The sequence below is a fragment of the Triticum urartu genome, chromosome 6A (assembly GCF_056163025.1).
Source record: "Triticum urartu cultivar PI428250 chromosome 6A, HENAU_Tu73, whole genome shotgun sequence".
NCBI classification, from domain to species: domain Eukaryota; kingdom Viridiplantae; phylum Streptophyta; class Magnoliopsida; order Poales; family Poaceae; genus Triticum; species Triticum urartu.
This window is the reverse complement of record NC_141878.1, coordinates 396,391,377-396,409,887: the sequence shown is the minus strand read 5'-3', so window position 1 is coordinate 396,409,887 and position 18,511 is coordinate 396,391,377. Positions and strand designations below refer to the sequence as shown.

Sequence of the window (18,511 nt, the reverse complement as noted above, 5' to 3'; positions counted from 1 at the left end):
AATATGAGCATCCAGATTCCGTTGTTGGTTATTGACCGGAGAAGTGTCTCGGTCATGTCTACATAGTTCTCGAACCTGTAGGGTCCGCACGCTTAACGTTCGATGACGGTTTGTATTATGAGTTATTGTGATTTGGTGATCGAATGTTGTTCGGTGTCCCGGATGAGATCACGGACATGACGAGGAGTTTCAAAATGGTCGAGAGGTAAAGATTGATATATTGGATGATAGTATTCGGATACCGAAAATGCTTCGGATTGTATCGGGTACATATCGGAGTATCGAGGGGTTACCGTAACCCCCCAGGGGGAAGATATGGGTCATATGGGCCATAGGAGGGAGGCAAGTCAGCCCACAAGGGGTGGCCCCCCCCCCAAAGGGAGGAGTCCGAATTGAACTAGGGGAGGGGGCGGCGCCCCCTTCCCTTCTCCTCCTCTCCTCTTTCCCCCTTTCCCCCTTCGATAAAAGGAAGGGGCGAATCCTACTAGGAGCCCAAGTGGGACTCCTCCCACTTGGGGCGCGCCTAGGGCGGGCCTCCTCCCCTCTCCCTCCTTTATATACGGGGGTGGGGGCGCCTCTAACACACATCAATTGTTCCAAGCCGTGTGCGGCGCCCCCCTACACAGTTTACTCCTCCGGTCATATTCACATAGTGCTTAGGCGAAGCCCTGCGCGAATCACTTCACCATCACCGTCACCACGCCATCGTGCTACTGGAATTCTCCCTCGACACTTTGTTGGATCAAGAGTTCGAGGGACGTCATCAAGCTGAACGTGTGTAGAACTCAGAGGTGCCGTACGTTCGGTGCTTGATCGGTTGAATCGAGAAGACGTTCGACTACATCAACCGCGTTAAACTAACGCTTCCGCTTTTGGTCTACGAGGGTATGTGGACACACTCTCCCCCTCTCGTTGCTATGCATCTCCTAGATAGATCTTGCGTGAGCGTAGGAATTTTTTTGAAATTGCATGCTACGTTTCCCTTCAGTGGCATCCGAGCCAAGTCTATGCGTAGATGATATGCACGAGTAGAACACAAAGAGTTGTGGGTGATGATAGTCATACTGCTTACCACCAACGTCTTATTTTGATTCGGCAATATTGTTGGATGAAGCGGCCCGGACCAACCTTACATGACCACGTTCATGAGACCGGTTCCACCAACAGACATGCAACTTGTTTTGCATAAAGGTGGCTGGCGGGTGTCTGTTTCTCCAACTTCAGTTGAATCGAATTTGACTACGGCCGGTCCTTGTTGAAGGTTAAAACAGCAAACTTGACGAAACATCGTTGTGGTTTTGATGCGTAGGTAAGAACGGTTCTTACTAGAAGCCCATAGCAGCCACGTAAAACTTGCAACAAAAAAGTAGAGGATGTCTAACTTGTTTTTGTAGGGCATGTTGTGATGTGATATGGTCAAGACATGATGTGATATATGTTGTTGTATGAGATGATCATGTTTTGAAAAAGTTATCGATAACTCACAGGAGCCTTATGGTTGTCGCTTTATTGTATGAAATGCAATCGCCATGTAATTGATTTACTTTTATCACTATGCATTAGCGATAGTTGTAGAAGCAATAGTTGGCGAGACGACGACGACGCTACGATGGAGATCAAGGTGTCAAGCCAGTGACGATGGAAATCATGACGGTGCTTTGGAGATGGGGATCAAAGGCACAAGATGATGATGGCCATATCATGTCACATATTTTGATTGCATGTGATGTTTATCTTTTATGCGTCTTATTTTGTTTAGTACGGCGGTAGCATTATAAGATGATCCCTCATTAAAATTTCAAGGTATAAGTGTTCTCCCTGAGTATGCACCGTTGCGACAGTTCGTCGTGCCGAGACACCACGTGATGATCGTGTGTGATAAGCTCTACGTTCACATACAACGGGTGCAAGACAGTTTTGCACGTGCGGAATACCCGGGTTAAACTTGGTGAGCCTAGCATGTACAGACATGGCCTCGGAACACTGGAGACCGAAAGGTCGAACGTGAATCATATAGTAGATATGATCAACATAGAGATGTTCACCATTGAAAACTACTCCATCTCACGTGATGATCGGACATGGTTTAGTTGATATGGATCACGTGATCATTTATATGACTCGAGGGATGTCTATCTAAGTGGGAGTTCTTAAGTAATATGATTAATTAAACTTAATTTATCATGAACTTAGTCCTGGTAGTTTTTGCATATTGTAAAACAGTAAGACGCAGCTAGCTAGGAGCCTCCACAGCTATTTGATGCTCTAAGCCGTCAGATCTTGTGTACGAATGCGCTGGATTTGTTCAGCCGTCTAGGTCGTTACGCACGTACCAAGCGTCGTTTCACGGGCCGCTGCTCCGCATATTTAGCTGCAGTTTCCATCAGTAATCGGGTTGTGAGATAGAAGGCCCAGGTTCAGCCCAACGTGCAAAGCAGGCAGGTCGTCCGGGTCTCTTCATCTATCCCCGAGCGGTGGCGCAATCCCTATCCCCGAGCTCCTCTGTTCGTCGCCATCCTTTGTCTCGGTGGCGAGCTTCTGAAGCACGTCTGCTTAGGCATCGACACCTTCCACTGCCCCTCTACTCTTCCTCTGCCGGCCCGCATGGTGGGTTCCTTCTTTACCTTTTTTATGTCGTTCCTGTAGCGTTCTTCATGGCAGTTTAGGCGGCCACACGCGCCATCGGCATCCATCTCCGATTGTCTTTCTCCAGTGTCTTCCAACATGCCATTTAGCCCTTGCAGCTGTAACGCGCGTCCCTCCCCGTTTCATACCTGAGATACCTCTTCGTACGACCCTCCCTGGATGGCGAAGGAGATTCGACAGAGCCGATCATGACCCAAAGAGAAAAATCGTAGTTAGTCCCCAGCGCTTGATCCTTCTTTTACGCCGCAGGATCAGCATCCCCTCTCCTTTCGTGCCTGCCCAGCAAGGTACGCGAACAACGTCTCTGCACCAACAGACTGTAGAGATTAGATTCTGAACAGCAACATCTGATTTTATGTTTGATTTATTGATAATTTCAGCTCGCTTGATAATCTCCAGGGAGGATGAAGTTGTTGATTTATTGTGCTGATGCGTGATGAGCATCTCGAGAGGATGTAGTTGGAACAGTCGGTGTATTGTTTCTTATGGCAGATTCGTTTACTTTGTTCCTCAATCCTGGAGGGCAAGTTTTAGTAATTTATCTTCTATAATGGATAAGATTAGAAGCTGAACTTGGAACATTGGAATTCATGTACTCCCTCCGTAAAGAAATATAAGAGTGTTTAGATCACTATTTTAGTGTTCTAAACGCTCTTATAAATCTTTACAGAGGGAGTATTATGCATAGTTGTTTACGTGCATCAGCTTTATTGGTTATATAGGAATTTACTATCAGATTATGTGGGCTTATTTTCTTTGTGAAATTGTTCCTTGATACTTTAGCAATCTCCATGGGATCAGTTTTATAAGTTTAGTTTGGTGCTACTATTTTTTGGCTATCTGATCAAATGCTCATGTACTTTAAAGATTTACCATGTGTGTGTTTTTTGTTCCAGTGCATTGCATGTTTTAGTACACTTAAATTCGTGATATGGTTTATAGCTAGGACATTAATTAGGTGGTGCAAGCCATTTTATGAGGTCGTTGTTGATAGCAATGTTATGTTCAACTTTGAGAGCCAATCTTCTTTTATCCATATTCAACTTTTGCTTGTCACATATTCATCTCTTGTTGGGTAAGCTTATGAGCTGATCTTACATTTTGCAGGATTTTGATGTTTGTGCTTTCGAGAGGTTCCTTGATGATGGCATCACCTTGCAAGCTGTTACTTTTCAGAGAACACCCAAAACCATATCTTTTTTTCTTCTGTTAGCCCTGCTACGGTGCTTTACATTCAACTATTTTTCTGCCTCCAAAATATTTCTCACATTAAGTCAGCAAATTGCCTCGAAGGTACTTAGAAAATAATCATCTTCATATTTGAGGCATTGTACTTTCGAACACTCATACTTGTTAGATATATTGGTATCATCTAAATTATAAAAGATATTTCTATTATTTTTCTGTTAAAATGCGCGAGCGCGGCAACGCGTGCCTTCATGTTCTAGTCTATGTTGTAGATCCATGGCCCGTGCTACTGTTTCCTTGAATTTTAATGCGTTCCTAGAGAAAGCTAAGTTGAAAGATGATGGTAGAAACTACACGGACTGGGTCCGTAACTTGAGGATTATCCTCATTGCTGCACAAAAGAATTATGTCCTTGATGCACCGTTAGGTGACAAGCCCCTCCCGCTAATGTAGACGCTTTGAACGTCTAGTAGACGCGGTCTGATGACCACTCTATAGTTTAGTGCTCCATGCTTGACGGCTGAGAATCGGGACTTCAAAGACGTTTTGAACGTCATGGACCATATGAGATGTTCCAGGAGTTGAACTTAATATTTCAAGCAAATTCCCGAATTGAGAGATATGAAGTCTCCAACAAGTTCTATAGCCACAAGATGGAGGAGAACAGTTCTGTCAGTGAACACATACACAGAATGTCTGGGTACCATAACCACTTGACTCAGATGGGAGTTAATCTTCCAGATGATAGTGCTATTGACAGAGTTCTTCAATCACTGCCACCAAGCTATAAAGGCTTCGTGATGAACTATAATATGCAAGGGATGGATAAGACAATTCCCGAACTCTTTGCTATGCTCAAAGTTGCGGAGGTAGAAATCAAGAAAGAGCATCAAGTGTTGATGGTTAACAAGACCACTAGTTTCAAGAAAAAGGGCAAGGGAAAGAAGAGGAACTTCAAGAAGAATGGCAAAAAAGTTGTCACTCCCGGGAAGAAGCCCAAATTTGGACCCAAGCCTGAAACTGAGTGCTTCTACTGCAAAGGGACTGGTCATTGGAAGCGGAACTGCCCCAAGTATTTGGCGGATAAGAAGGATGGCAAAGTGAACAAAGGTATATTTGATATACATGTTATTGATGTGTACCTTACTAATGCTCGTAGTAGCACCTGGGTATTTGATACTGGTTCTGTTGCTCATATTTGCAACTCTAACAGGGGCTACGGATTAAACGAAGATTGGCTAAGGACGATGTGACGATGCGCGTCGGGAATGGTTCCAAGGTCGACGTGATCGCCGTCGGCACACTACCTCTACATCTACCTTCGGGATTAGTTTTAGACCTGAATAATTGTTATTTGGTGGTAGCATTAAGCATGAACATTATATCTGGATCTTGTTTGATGCGAGACGGTTATTCATTTAAATCAGAGAATAATGGTTGTTCTATTTATATGAGTAATATCTTCTACGGTCATGCACCATTGAGGAGTGGTCTATTTTTGTTGAATCTCGATCATGGTGATACACATATTCATAATATTGATGCCAAAAGATGCAAAAGGTTGATAATGATAGTGCAACACATTTGTGGCACTGCCGTTTAGGTCATATTGGTGTAAAACGCATGAAGAAACTCCATGCAGATGGACTTTTGGAGTCACTTGATTATGAATCATTTGATGCTTGCAAACCATGCCTCATGGGCAAGATGACTAAGACTCTGTTCTCCGGAACAATGGAGCGAGCCACTGACTTATTGGAAATAATACATACCGATGTATGCGGTCCGATGAGTGTTGAGGCTCGCGGCGGGTATCGTTATTTTCTGGCCTTCACAGATGATTTGAGCAGATATGGGTATATCTACTTAATGAAACACAAGTCTAAAACATTTGAAAAGTTGAAAGAATTTCAGAGTGAAGTGGAAAATCATCGTAACAAGAAAATAAAGTTTCTACGATCTGATCGCTGAGGCGAATATTTGAGTTACGAGTTTGGCCTTCATTTAAAACAATGTGGAATAGTTTCACAACTCATGCCACCTGGAACACCACAACGTAATGGTGTGTCCGAACGTTGTAACCATATTTTATTAGATATGGTGCGATCTATGATGTCTCTTACCAATTTACCACTATCATTTTGGATTTATGCATTAGAGACAGCTGCATTCACGTTATAGGCCACCATCTAAAACCATTGAGACGACACTGTATAAATTGTGATTTGGCAAGAAACCTAAGCTGTCATTTCTTAAAGTTTGGGATTGCGATGCTTATGTGAAAAAACTTTAGCTTGATATGCTCGAACCCAAATCGGAGAAGTGCGTCTTCATAGGATACCCAAAAGAAACTGTTGGGTACACCTTCTATCACAGATCCGAAGGCAAGATATTTGTTGCTAAGAATGGATCCTTTCTAGAGAACGAGTTTCTCTCGAAAGAAGTGAGTGGGAGGAAAGTAGAACTTGATGAGGTAATTGACCTTCTCTTGAATTATAAAGTAGCTCATCACAGAAAACCATTCCCGTGATGCCTACACCAATTATTGAGGAAGATCAAGTTGCTACCGAACCTCGTAGGTCAACCAGAGTACGTTTCGCACCAGAGTGGTATGGTAATCCTGTTCTGGAAGTCATGTTACTAGACCATGATGAACCTACAAACTATGAGGAAGCGATGATGAGCCCAGATTCCGCGAAATGGCTTGAGGCCATGAAATCTGAGATAGGATCCGTGTATGAGAACAAAGTATAGACTTTGGTTGACTTGCCCGATGATCGGCAAGCCATAGAGAATAAATGGATCTTCAAGAAGAAGACTGACGTTGATGGTAATGTTACTGTCTACAAAGCTCGACTTGTTGCGAAATGTTTTCGACAAGTTCAAGGAGTTGACTACGATGAGACTTTCTCACCCGCAGCGATGCTTAAGTCTGTCCGAATCATGTTAGCAATTGCTGCATTTTATGAATATGAAATCTAGCAAATGGACGTCAAAATTGCATTCTTTAATGTATTTCTCAAAGAAGAGTTGTATATGATGCAACCAGAAGGTGTTGTCGATCCTAAAGGTGCTAAAAAAGTGTGTAAGCTACAACGATCCATTTATGGACTAGTGCAAGCATCTCGGAGTTGGAATATATGCTTTGATAGTGTGATCAAAGCATATGGTTTTATACAGACTTTTGGAGAAGCCTGTATTTACAAGAAAGTGAGTGGGAGCTCTGTAGCATTCCTAATATTATATGTGAATGACATATTGTTGATTGGAAATGATATAGAATTTCTGAATAGCATAAAAGGATACTTGAATAAGAGTTTTTCAATGAAAGACCTCGGTGAAGCTGCTTATATATTGGGCATAAAGATCTATAGATATAGATCAAGACGCTTAATTGGACTTTCACAAAGCACATACCTTGATAAAGTTTTAAAGAAGTTCAAAATGGATCAGTCAAAGAAAAGGTTATTGCCTATGTTACAAGGTGTGAAGTTGAGTCAGACTCAATGCCCGACCGCTGCAGAAGATAGAAGAGAAAATGAAAGCCATTCCCTATGCCTCAGCCATAGGTATTATCATGTATGCAATGTTGTGTACCAGACCTGATGTGTGCCTTGCTATAAGTCTAGCAGGGAGGTACCAAAGTAATCCAGGAGTGGATCACTAGACAGCGGTCAAGAACATCCTGAAATACCTGAAAAGCACTAAGGATATGTTTCTCGTTTATGGAGGTGACAAAGAGCTCGTCGTAAATGGTTATGTCGATGCTAGCTTTGACACTGATCCGGATGACTCTAAGTCACAAACTGGATACGTATTTATATTGAATGGTGGAGCTGTCAGTTGGTGCAGTTCCAAGAAAAGCGTCGTGGCAGGATCTACGTGTGAAGCAGAGTACATAGCTGCTTCAGAAGCAACGCATGAAGGAATCTGGATGAAGGGGTTATATCCGATCTAGGTGTAATACCTAGTGCATCGGGTCCAATGAAAATCTTTTGTGACGGAGCAATTGCCTTGGCGAAGAAATCCAGATTTCACAAGAGAACCAAACACATCAAGAGACGCTTCAACTCCATCAATGATCAAGTTAAGGAGGGAGACATAGAGATTTGCAAAATACATACGGATTTGAATGTGGCAGACCCATTGACTAAGCCTCTTCCACGAGCAAAACGTGATCAACACCAAGACTCCATGGCTGTTAGAATCATTACAATGTAATCTAGATTATTGACTCTAGTGCAAGTGGGAGACTGAAGGAAATATGCCCTGGAGGCAATAATAAAGTTGTTCTTTATATTTCCTTATATCATGATAAATGTTTATTATTCATGCTAGAATTGTATTAGCTGGAAACTTGATACATGTGTGGATACATACACAAAACACAGTGTCCCTAGTATGCCTCTACTAGACTAGCTCGTTAATCAAAGACGGTTAAGTTTCCTAACCATTGACATGTGTTGTCATTTGATGAACGGGATCACATCATTAGGAGAATGATGTGATGGACAAGACCCTTCCATTTGCTTAGCATAATGATCGTTAAGTTTATTGCAATTACTTTCTTCATGACTTATACATATTCCTTTGACTATGAGATTATGCAACTCCTGAATACCGGAGGAATGCCTTGTGTGCTATCCAACGTCACAACGTAATTGGGTGATTATAAAGATTCTCTACAGGTATCTCCAAAGGTGTTTGTTGGGTTGGCATAGATCGAGATTAGGATTTGGCATTCCGAGTATCGGAGAGGTATCTCTGGGCCCTCTCGATAATGCACATCATGATAAGCCTTGCAAGCAGTGTGACTAATGAGTTAGTTGTGGGATGATGCATTACGGAACGAGTAAAGAGATTGAACTAGGTATGAAGATACCGACGATCGAATCTCGGGCAAGTAACATACCGATGACAAAGGGAATGTCGTATGTTGTCATTACGGTTTGACCGATAAAGATCTTCGTTGAATATGTAGGAACCAATATGAGCATCTAGGTTCTGCTGTTGGTTATTAACCGGAGAGGTGTCTCGGTCATGTCTACATAGTTCTCGAACCCGTAGGGTCCGCACGCTTAACGTTCGATGACGATTTGTATTATGAGTTATTGTGATTTGGTGAATGAATATTGTTTGGAGTCCCGGATGAGATCACGTACATGACGAGGAGTCTCAAAACGGTCGAGAGATAAATATTGATATATTGGATGATAGTATTCAGACATCGGAAGTGTTTCCGATTGTATCGGGTACATATCGGAGTACCGGGGGGGGGGGGGTTACCGGACCCCCCCAGGGGAAGATATGGGCCCTATGAGCCATAGGAGGGAGGCAAGTCAGCCCACAAGGGGTGCCGCCCCCCCAAGGGAGGAGTCCGAATTGGACTAGGGGAGGGGGCGGCCCCCCCTTTCCTTCTCCTCCTCTCCTCCTTCCCCCTTTCCCCCTCCTATAAAAGGAATGGGGGCGAATCCTACTAGGAGCCCAAGTGTGACTCCTCCCACTTGGGGCGCGCCTATGGCCGGCCTTTGATGACCCACAAGTATAGGGTATCAATTGTAGCTCTTTTCGATAAGTAAGAGTGTCGAACCCAATGAGGAGCAGAAGGAAATGACAAGTGGTTTTCAGCAAGGTATGTCTGCAAGTGCTGAAATTGTAAGTAACAGAGTAGTTTTATAGCAAGATAATTTGTAATGAGCAAGTGACGATAGTAGTAATAAAAGTGCAGGAAGGTAGCCCAATCGTTTTGAGGCAAAGGACAGGCCAAAACGGTCTCTTATAATAAGCAAAGCATTCTTGAGGGTACACGGGAATTTCATCTAGTCACTTTCACCATGTTGGTTCGATTTGTGTTCGCAACTTTGATAATTTGTATGTGTGTGGACCAGTGCTTAGGTGTTGTTCTTACTTGAACAAACCTCCTACTTATGATTAACCCTCCCGCAAGCATCCGCAACTACGAGAAAAGTATTAAGAATTAACCATAGCATTAAACTTTTGGATCCAATCGGTCCCTTACGGAATAACGCATAAACTGGAGTTTAAGCTTCTGTCACTCTCGCAACCCATCATCTAATTGCTACTCCACAATGCATTACCTTAGGCCCAAATTGGTGAATTGTCATGTAGTCGACGTTCACATGACACCACTAAGGGAATCACAACATACATACTATCGAAATATTGAACACATATCAAATTCACATGATTACTTGCAACATGATTTCTCTCGTGACCTCAAGAACAAAAGTAACTACTCACAAATGATAATCATGCTCAAGATCATAGGGGTATTAAATAGCATATTGGATCTGAACATATAATATTCCACCAAATAAACCATATAGTAATCAACTACAAGATGTAATCAACACTACTAGTCACCCACAAGCACCAATCTGTAGTTCCGGTAACAAGATTGAACACAAGGGTTTGAGATGAGATGGTGATGTTGAAGATGTTGATGGAGATTGCCCTCCCCAAGATGGGAGAGTTGTTGGTGATGATGAGGACGATGATTTCCCCCTCCGGGGGGGGGGGGGGGAGTTCCCCCGGCGGAATCGCTCCGCCAGAGGGCAAAAGTGCTCCTGCCCAAGTTCCGCCTCGAGACGGCGACGCTCCGTCCCGAAAGTCCTCTCCTTATTTTTCTAGGTCAAAATGACTTATATACCAGAAGATGGGCACCGGAGGTGGACCTAGATGAGCACAACCCACCAGGGCACGCCTGGGCTCCCTAGCACACCCAGGTGGGTTGTGCCCACCTGGTGGGCCTCCTCTGGTACTTATTTGCTCCAATATTCTTCATATATTCCATGAAAATTCTCCATGAAGTTTCAGCTTGTTTGGAGTTGTGCAGAATAGGTAGCTTGACGTAGCTTTTCCAGGTCCAGATTTCCAGCTGTCGGAATTCTCCCTCTTTGTGTATACCTTGCATATTATGAGAGAAAAGGTATTAGAATTACTCCAAAAAGCATTATTATGGATAAAAACATCATAAATAACAGTAGGAAAAACATGATTCAAAATGGACGTATCAACTCCCCCAAGCTTAGACCGAAATCGAAAAACATGTCCACATGCTTAAAGAGAGAGAGAGAGGTGTCGATAAAAACAAAATACGGACATAGAAGCATCATGTACATTATTATAACAACAACAAACTTAAACATAAGACTCTTATCATAGAATTTTTATCATAGACTTCTCATGAATAAGTGTCAATTTATCACACTATTGAAGTATAAAGCAAAAACTATATTAGAAACCAACAAACTATGTTCTCAATCAACTTTGCAACTACAATTCATAATATTTTCAGGAAGGGTCGCGTGTCGGAGCCTTTAGGCAAGTCCACATACTCAACCATCATATAGTCTTCCATGATTGCTAACACTCACCGCATAAACATGAGAAAAACGTTTCAACCAGACACATAGAAAGATAGGGGCTTATGGTCTCGCCTCCCAATGTATTCACCTCAAGGGTGGTGTCAACAATAATAACTCACGCTATCTATATTCAACTGGACATATGTGCCTAGATCTTTCCTCACCACATGATGCTTGCCAAAGGAGAAAATAAAAAGGAATAGAGAAAAAACTTTGACTTTTTTGCATAAAAGTAAACACTACAAAGAAAATACACTTCCATGATGATACGTGTTTGTCACGGTAGGTCGCGTTTTTTGTCATGCATGTACATCCATGACGATTTTATGACAGAATTAAGATAGTCATACATGTGCTGTCGTAGAAGTGTTCCATGACATTACCAAAATTATCATCACGGAAGTGTCCACTTCCATGACGATAAATCGCGTGTCACAGAAGTGCTTTCGTCAAGGCTGACCGACATGTGGCATCCACCGTAACGGAATGCCGTTAAGCTATCGGGTCGGGTTTTAGATCCAATAACCCGTTAATAGCCCCGATCAATGGGGATTTTCCACGTGTAAAATCATCATTGGCTGGAGGAAACATGTGTCGGCTCATCGTTGGGACAGATGTCATCCACTCATTGGACGGAAGGCGCCTATGATACGTCGACACATGGCACGGCCCAGCAGAGGCCCATTCCTATGAAAAGGCCGGCCCGTTTGACTTGGTCAAAAGGTGGCGGGCCGGCCCATGGAAAGCCTGTTAACGGCCTGTTCGCATATAGCCCATTTATAGCCCGCTAACCCAAGGCCCGTTACGCCCTATCCGAATTAGGCCCAGTAGCGTCATCTGGGCCATCCAATATGATTCCAGCCCGTTTTCACTTCTGGCGCATGTATGGCCCATGACGTCTTTCGGCCCATATGAGGCCCTATGTAACTCTTGGCCTATTAACGGCCCGTGGTGAAACTGGCCCGTAATGAACAGTGTATCACTTTACACCCATTAACGGCCCATGGTGAACTGGCCCGTAATGAACAGTGTATCACTTTATACCCATTAACGGACCGTTATTCCGTTGGGCCGTTTCCATCCCATGTTATCTTTCGGCCTTCTCAGAGCCCATTTATTCTTGGGCTCATTTCCAGCATTCATTTACTTACGGCCCGTTACCGTCATTTTCTGCTTGTGGGCCAAATTCAGCCCGTGGTTACAGTCGGCCCGTTTGTGGTCAATTAATACGTTGGGCCGTTTTCATAGCGTCATCAAATACGGCCTATTAACGATGGCCCGTTATGGTCGGCCCATGAACGGACGATTCCAACTCTAGCCCGTTTTTATGGCCATAATGCGGTCTGTTTGGCCCATGTTTGGCCAATCGATCATACGGCCCGTATAAGGCCCATTGATGATACAACCCGCAGAAGGCCCATTGTTTCTACGACCCGTAGAAGTCCCATTGTTTCTACGGCCCGTAGAAGGCCCACTGTTTCTACGGCCAGTAGGAGGCCCAGTGTGTCTACAGTAAATATTAGCCCATGGTTATTGTGGCCTAGTTTTAAAAATAGGTTATTGCAGCCACTAGCTAACCACAGAAAAAGAACCGCAATGACAACAAGCAAACAAATAAACAAGACAACAAGGAAATAAATAAGCAAGCAACTAACGCTAGGCTATCACGGCTATTACACATATTACATCCACTAGGCATCAAAGTTCGCCACCAGTGCAAATATAGGGAACAAAGCAGCATATCATATACACTGGTTGTCAAAGTTGGCGACCAGCGCAAATAAACGCCGCAGCAAAACAAATCCAGAACTGAAACCACTTCAGAAGATCTCAAGAAACAATATTCTGGGTACCCATAATGCTGGCAAGATGCTTAGCAAGCTTATTAACTTTCTCTTGTTTGGTGCTTAAATCCTCCAGCGCTTGTTATTGCACCAGAAAATATGCATCTGAATTCTACAGGGACTTCCTCAGTCCTTCAGCTTCCTGTCACAGCACATCTGATCGATGTCTTTCAACTTGAAGTTAAGACTCAAGAAGATGAACTGATTCAGGCAGCGAGTTCGAAGAGCTTGTGCCAGCAGTAGTGGCCAGTAACTCGAACACTACATCAAGACAGGACTTTTGGGTTCCCTCACTGTCGTCAAGATAGTTTTTATCAGCTTTCTTGGAGACCAACAGGGATGTCTCACTATCTTGAACCTTATCTGCATTACTTCCTTTACCATTGGATAACGCGGTACTATTCTCCAATATTTTGTCCGCATTCTAAAAGAGAAACAAGCAGACACATCACATGTTTACCATGTTGTATATGAAACTCATTTTGGTAAATGAGTTCAATAGTAAAGTGGACAGGATAACAGCATGAAACAAACATATATCTATGTACCATGGTCACTTTATGGTCTATATCATTCTAGTTTTTGTTGCCAAATCAAGATAGAGACATAGTTCAGATAATATTTGTTCAAGACAAAGCATAATAGACAGAATATAAGTGTGGGTAACTATAGAGCAATAACAACACTTGTAATGTGCATGACATGAGAACATAACTATTTATTCAATTGAAACTGAAATCAACATAGAGTAGGTTACAACAGCAAACCAGTTAAAGAAACAGGTTTAAAACATACCTGTTACGCCATTGGAGTTTCAATTCCATCCTTCAAATTTGAAAATAGTTGGTATGAGTAAATACAGTAATGCAAGAGCAAAGGAGTATGAACCATAGCTACAGAACCTGACCTGAGAACAAATCTTCTTCTCCTTTAAGCGTTGAGTTGGGATTCGGAGTGGTGGTCCTCGTGCTTTGGTCACTGCAGTTCCCTTACTAACTGCTCGTGTTTGGGTGCTCTGTGGTGGAGACGGTGTTGTGTCAACTGGAACTGGGTTACTATCTGCCGGGGTTGGGGTTAGAAGGGGTGTAGCTGGTTCTCTGTCCAACTGGGTAGGGGTACAATCTGCGAGAGTCTGGGTTATGTGTGGTGGATCTGGTCCTTGGGCAAGTACAACCGTGGTTCTATCTGCATCAACTGGTAGCACTATATTTTCTGAAGACCGTGTTGTTACTCCCTTAGATACTGCCATCACGCTCTCCAATTCAAAATGGCTGATAAACAAGAAAAGTAATTGAAAGTATAGACATTGTATGATAGACATGTGCAATGGATTGTGGGGAATAAATAGGGCATGAAATAATTCATATTTATGTTGTCTAACCAAACAGGATAGCATGACACAATTTCACATATGTGATGGCTAACTAAACAGGATAGATGACACAATTTCACATTATGATGGCTAACTAAAAAAGATGGAAAGACATAGTTCAAAATATGAGATTATGTAAACAAGATGACATGACATAACTATATAATGTGTTTATTAAATAGGTTGGCATGCCATAATTCACATACATTCACGGATAGAATGCCATAATTCAAAATATGATGACTGTAAACACTAAACAGGATGAGATGATATAACTATATGATGTCTTTATTAAATGGGTTGCCATGCCATAATTCAGATAGATGATGTGTATGTACTATGTAAACATGATGGCATGATATAATTCAAATATATGATTTATATAGTAAGCAAGTAAGCAGATGGCAATCCATATATATTGTAAAAACTAAGCAATGCAAGACAACATGCATGACATAGGTAATATAACCCTGCCAAGTTTGAGCATAGACCTCAGGGGGGAAATAGGACTGGTCATCAGTCTCTGAATCCTCCTCTGAGGAGCTCTCTGTAACCAGCAAGATGTCTGCTTCAGCAGGTAGCATTGTCTACTCTGAATACCTTGTTTTCACTCCAGATACTTCCATCACCGCTTCAAATGGCTGATGCACAGGAAGAGTAGTTGAATATACAAACGTTGTCGACAAATGGAACACGTAATACAAAAAAATGATAGCATGATATAATTCACATACATGATGATTGGCATTGCATAATTCACATATATAATGCCTTTGCAACAAGATAGAATTGTATAATTCACATATATAATGTCTTGCAACAAGATGGCAATGCATAATTCACATATATGGTAATTAGACACTGAACAGGTGGCATTCACACAAAGCATGTCCAAATGACATAGCAATGCGAGACACCATACGCACGATATGAGCAACATAACCCTGCCAAGTTAGAGCATACACCTCGGGGGGAATAGGACTAGTCATCTGTCTCTGAATCCTCCTCTTGAGGAGCTATCCATAACCAACAAGATATGCGCTTCGTCAGATAGCATAGTCTGCTCTGAAGACTTTGTTTTCACTCCAGAATTTGCCATCACCGTGTCAAATGGCTGATGCACACGAAGAGCAGTTGAATGTACTAACATTGTTGACAAATGTAATATGTAATGGAAAAAGTATGGCTTGATATAATTTACATATAAGATGACTGGCTAAGCAGGATGGCATTGCAAAATTCACATATATGATGCCTGGCTAAACAAGATGGCGTTGCATAATTCACATAAACGATGAATAAACTAAACAGATGGCACAAAGGATGCCTAAACTAAGCAGATGACATATTTGATGTATAAAGTAAGCAATGCAAGACACCATATGCATGATATAACCAACATCAGCATGCCAAGTTAGAGCAAAGACCTCAGGGGGTAAATAGGAGTTGTCTTCTCCTTCTAAATCCCCCTCAAAACAGATATCTTCCTCTCGATTACAATCCGAAATGCATGGAGGGGGGCTGCCTTTGCGCCTACCATGGAGCGACATCTGCATGAAATTTTATTGCCACGCAAGGCTCGTCTCTTTTGCTCTACATGTTCAGTTTCATTGTTTACAATAATTGTCATGCATAGGAATAAAACATAGTGAGATTATGTAACGAGTGCATGCAGAAATCCAGAGTGATGGTAGCAACCTGTGGATAGACCCAAAACCAATAATAGCAGGCAGATAATGGCTTCAGTTAAAAAATACAGATAATGGCTTCTTTACTGTTTGTTTCCCACCCAACATGAAACCCATAGTAGACACCGGAGATTAACCAGATAGTAGATAGATACTATTGATAGCGGCCCCGATATGTACCCCACAACCATTTAAAAACTCAAGTTTGACCATTAGTTTGGAGCTGACTCAGAGTCTAATCGGTGAACAGGACGATAAAGTAGCATGTAATATTAAGCGATGCATAATGTAAGCAGACACGAAAGAGTACGACCTCTCTTGCGGACCCATGTAGTCCTCGAGGTCATCTGCTCGGTTGATGATGGTAATGCAGTTTTCATGGCTACTAGCGGCGGGGAAGAAGATCTGAGGCGGCGAAAGACAGTCTGGAGGCCGGATCCCTGCTGTGCTGGACCCTTCTGTCGTTGGAGCAGCTGAGCTGGGGTGGACGACGGCACAGCAGGAGCGGGACAAACCACGCAAGGTTTTCTTTGACAACTATCTATAAGAGAAGTAATTCTGTAAGGGCTTGTTTGAATTGGAGGATTCCAACAATGCAGGGATAGGAAATAGACAGGAATAGGATAGGAATGCATGTGCAAAACAGAGAATTTAAAAACACATGATTTCTGCCAATCTGGGTGTTTGATTCACAACAATTGGAAGATCACGGGATGCAAAGAAGCATGGTGAGATTAAGTCAAACCACAAGAAAATGTACGGTTATAATGCTATTATGCTACTATCTCTTAGTCTTGTGCTTCATGAATAGGAATTTGAAAAGAAGGACAAGTGAAAATTAATATTCCTACGTTTTTTCTTTCAAGGAGACACTAAAGAACAAATCCATGTGCTCAGTGGACAATATATATAACATGTAGAGTAAAAAAGAGATGCAACAAGTGTACAACCTCTTTGGCGAAGCCATGTCGATCTCAGCGTGATTGGGTTGGCCGGTGAGGATGCTCTGGCTGACTTTGCTGTCGGAGGAGGGGAAGATCTTAGGCGTCTGGAGATGGAGCCCGAGGTAGTGCTCCGCTGTGATGGTGGGTTTCGTCGTTGGAGCAGCTCCGGTGAGTTGTACGACGCCGAGGTTGAAGCAGGACAAGAGAGACAACGAACAACGTTAACCTGAGTGGAATTCTAATAGCATCTCCAATACATGACGTAAAATACATAACCACAAAGTGCTAGATGTAAAATACATCAGCCGATCATCTCTGAACTTAACTGTCGAAACTGAACTTAACTATCGAAACTGAATTTTGCTGTCGAAACTGAATTTTGCTGTCGAAACTGAACGTACTAGCAAGGTGAGGCTACACATCGGTCGACTGACTTTTTCATCTCTGGTCAGTCGATTTTGCAGCCATTGGATATGAAATCAAGGGCCTGCGGTTCATCTTCAACCTCCACCCCCTGAGCCGCCAGCCACCACCGGCCAAACAGCAGCCCCCGCCGCCCGCGGCCGGCGGTGCGCCGCCCCGCCCGCCCCGAAAACACTCCCCACCGCCGGTCCACCACCGCCCCGGCCATCCCTCTAGCCCCCCCGTGCCGAGCTTTTTCTCCGGTGATCCCACGCCACCGCCCCGCCACCGTCGGCGACCACCGCCCCCATCCTGAACCCTAAGATAGATAGTAGGGTACCTCTCTGGCGAGCCCCCCTCCCCGCTGCGGCTAGTTCTTCCTTCAACCCGGCGAGCCCCCCCTCCCCCCCACCCCCTAAAAATCGACTAACCCAAAAGTCAATTCAGTCGACTAAAGTGTAGCTAAATCGGAGCAGCATCGCAAGCAAGAGCGAGAGCGAGAGCAGCAGCGCGAGCAAGAGCAGACCATGCAGGGGACCGAGAGCAAGAGCAGAGCAGCAGCGCGAGCAAGAGCTAAAGCAGCAGCAGCTCCTACTGATGTGGAAGTCGCCGCCGAGGGAGCGATGTCGTGGAGGAAGTGGCCGGCGACGCCGCCGTGGATGGAGCCGCGCTGTGTCGGCTCGGGACCGAGCGCCGGCAGCACCGTGAGATCGAATCAAGAAGAAAATGCGGCGATTAGTGTACAACCTCTTTGGTGGCACCGATTAGGCTGCAGCTTCATCCGAGGAAACGGTGATGATGATGCTCTTCTGGTGGTGCAGGTGAAGACGGCGGTGTGGGAATGGAGGTGGCGCGAAAGACGAGGGGAACGTCGGGGCAGCTCCTTGGAGGTGGAGGGCGGGGTGGCTGAACCGGCGGGACGATGAGATCGACGACGGATCCTCCTCCGGTACGGTGGATGAGGGACGTCGAGGTGTTGATGTGGACGACATCATCGGGGAAGAGGCTCCGGCTGGGTGGCGGACGGAGCAGGGTGTGG

The 18,511-nt window shown here is 43.7% G+C and overlaps 1 long non-coding RNA gene across 2 annotated transcripts; it reads left to right on the top strand.

The window, feature by feature from the left end:
• The first annotated feature begins 2,403 nt into the window (after window positions 1-2,403).
• LOC125517224 (uncharacterized) lies at window positions 2,404-5,294 on the top strand. 2 transcript variants are annotated; one of them, XR_015607447.1, is made up of 3 exons: window positions 2,404-2,933; window positions 3,046-4,944; window positions 5,048-5,294. It is a non-coding gene; the product is annotated as an uncharacterized LOC125517224 (long non-coding RNA). The 2 variants fall into 2 exon arrangements; XR_007287485.2 differs by having other exon boundaries at window positions 3,027-4,944.
• The last annotated feature ends 13,217 nt before the right edge of the window (window positions 5,295-18,511 follow it).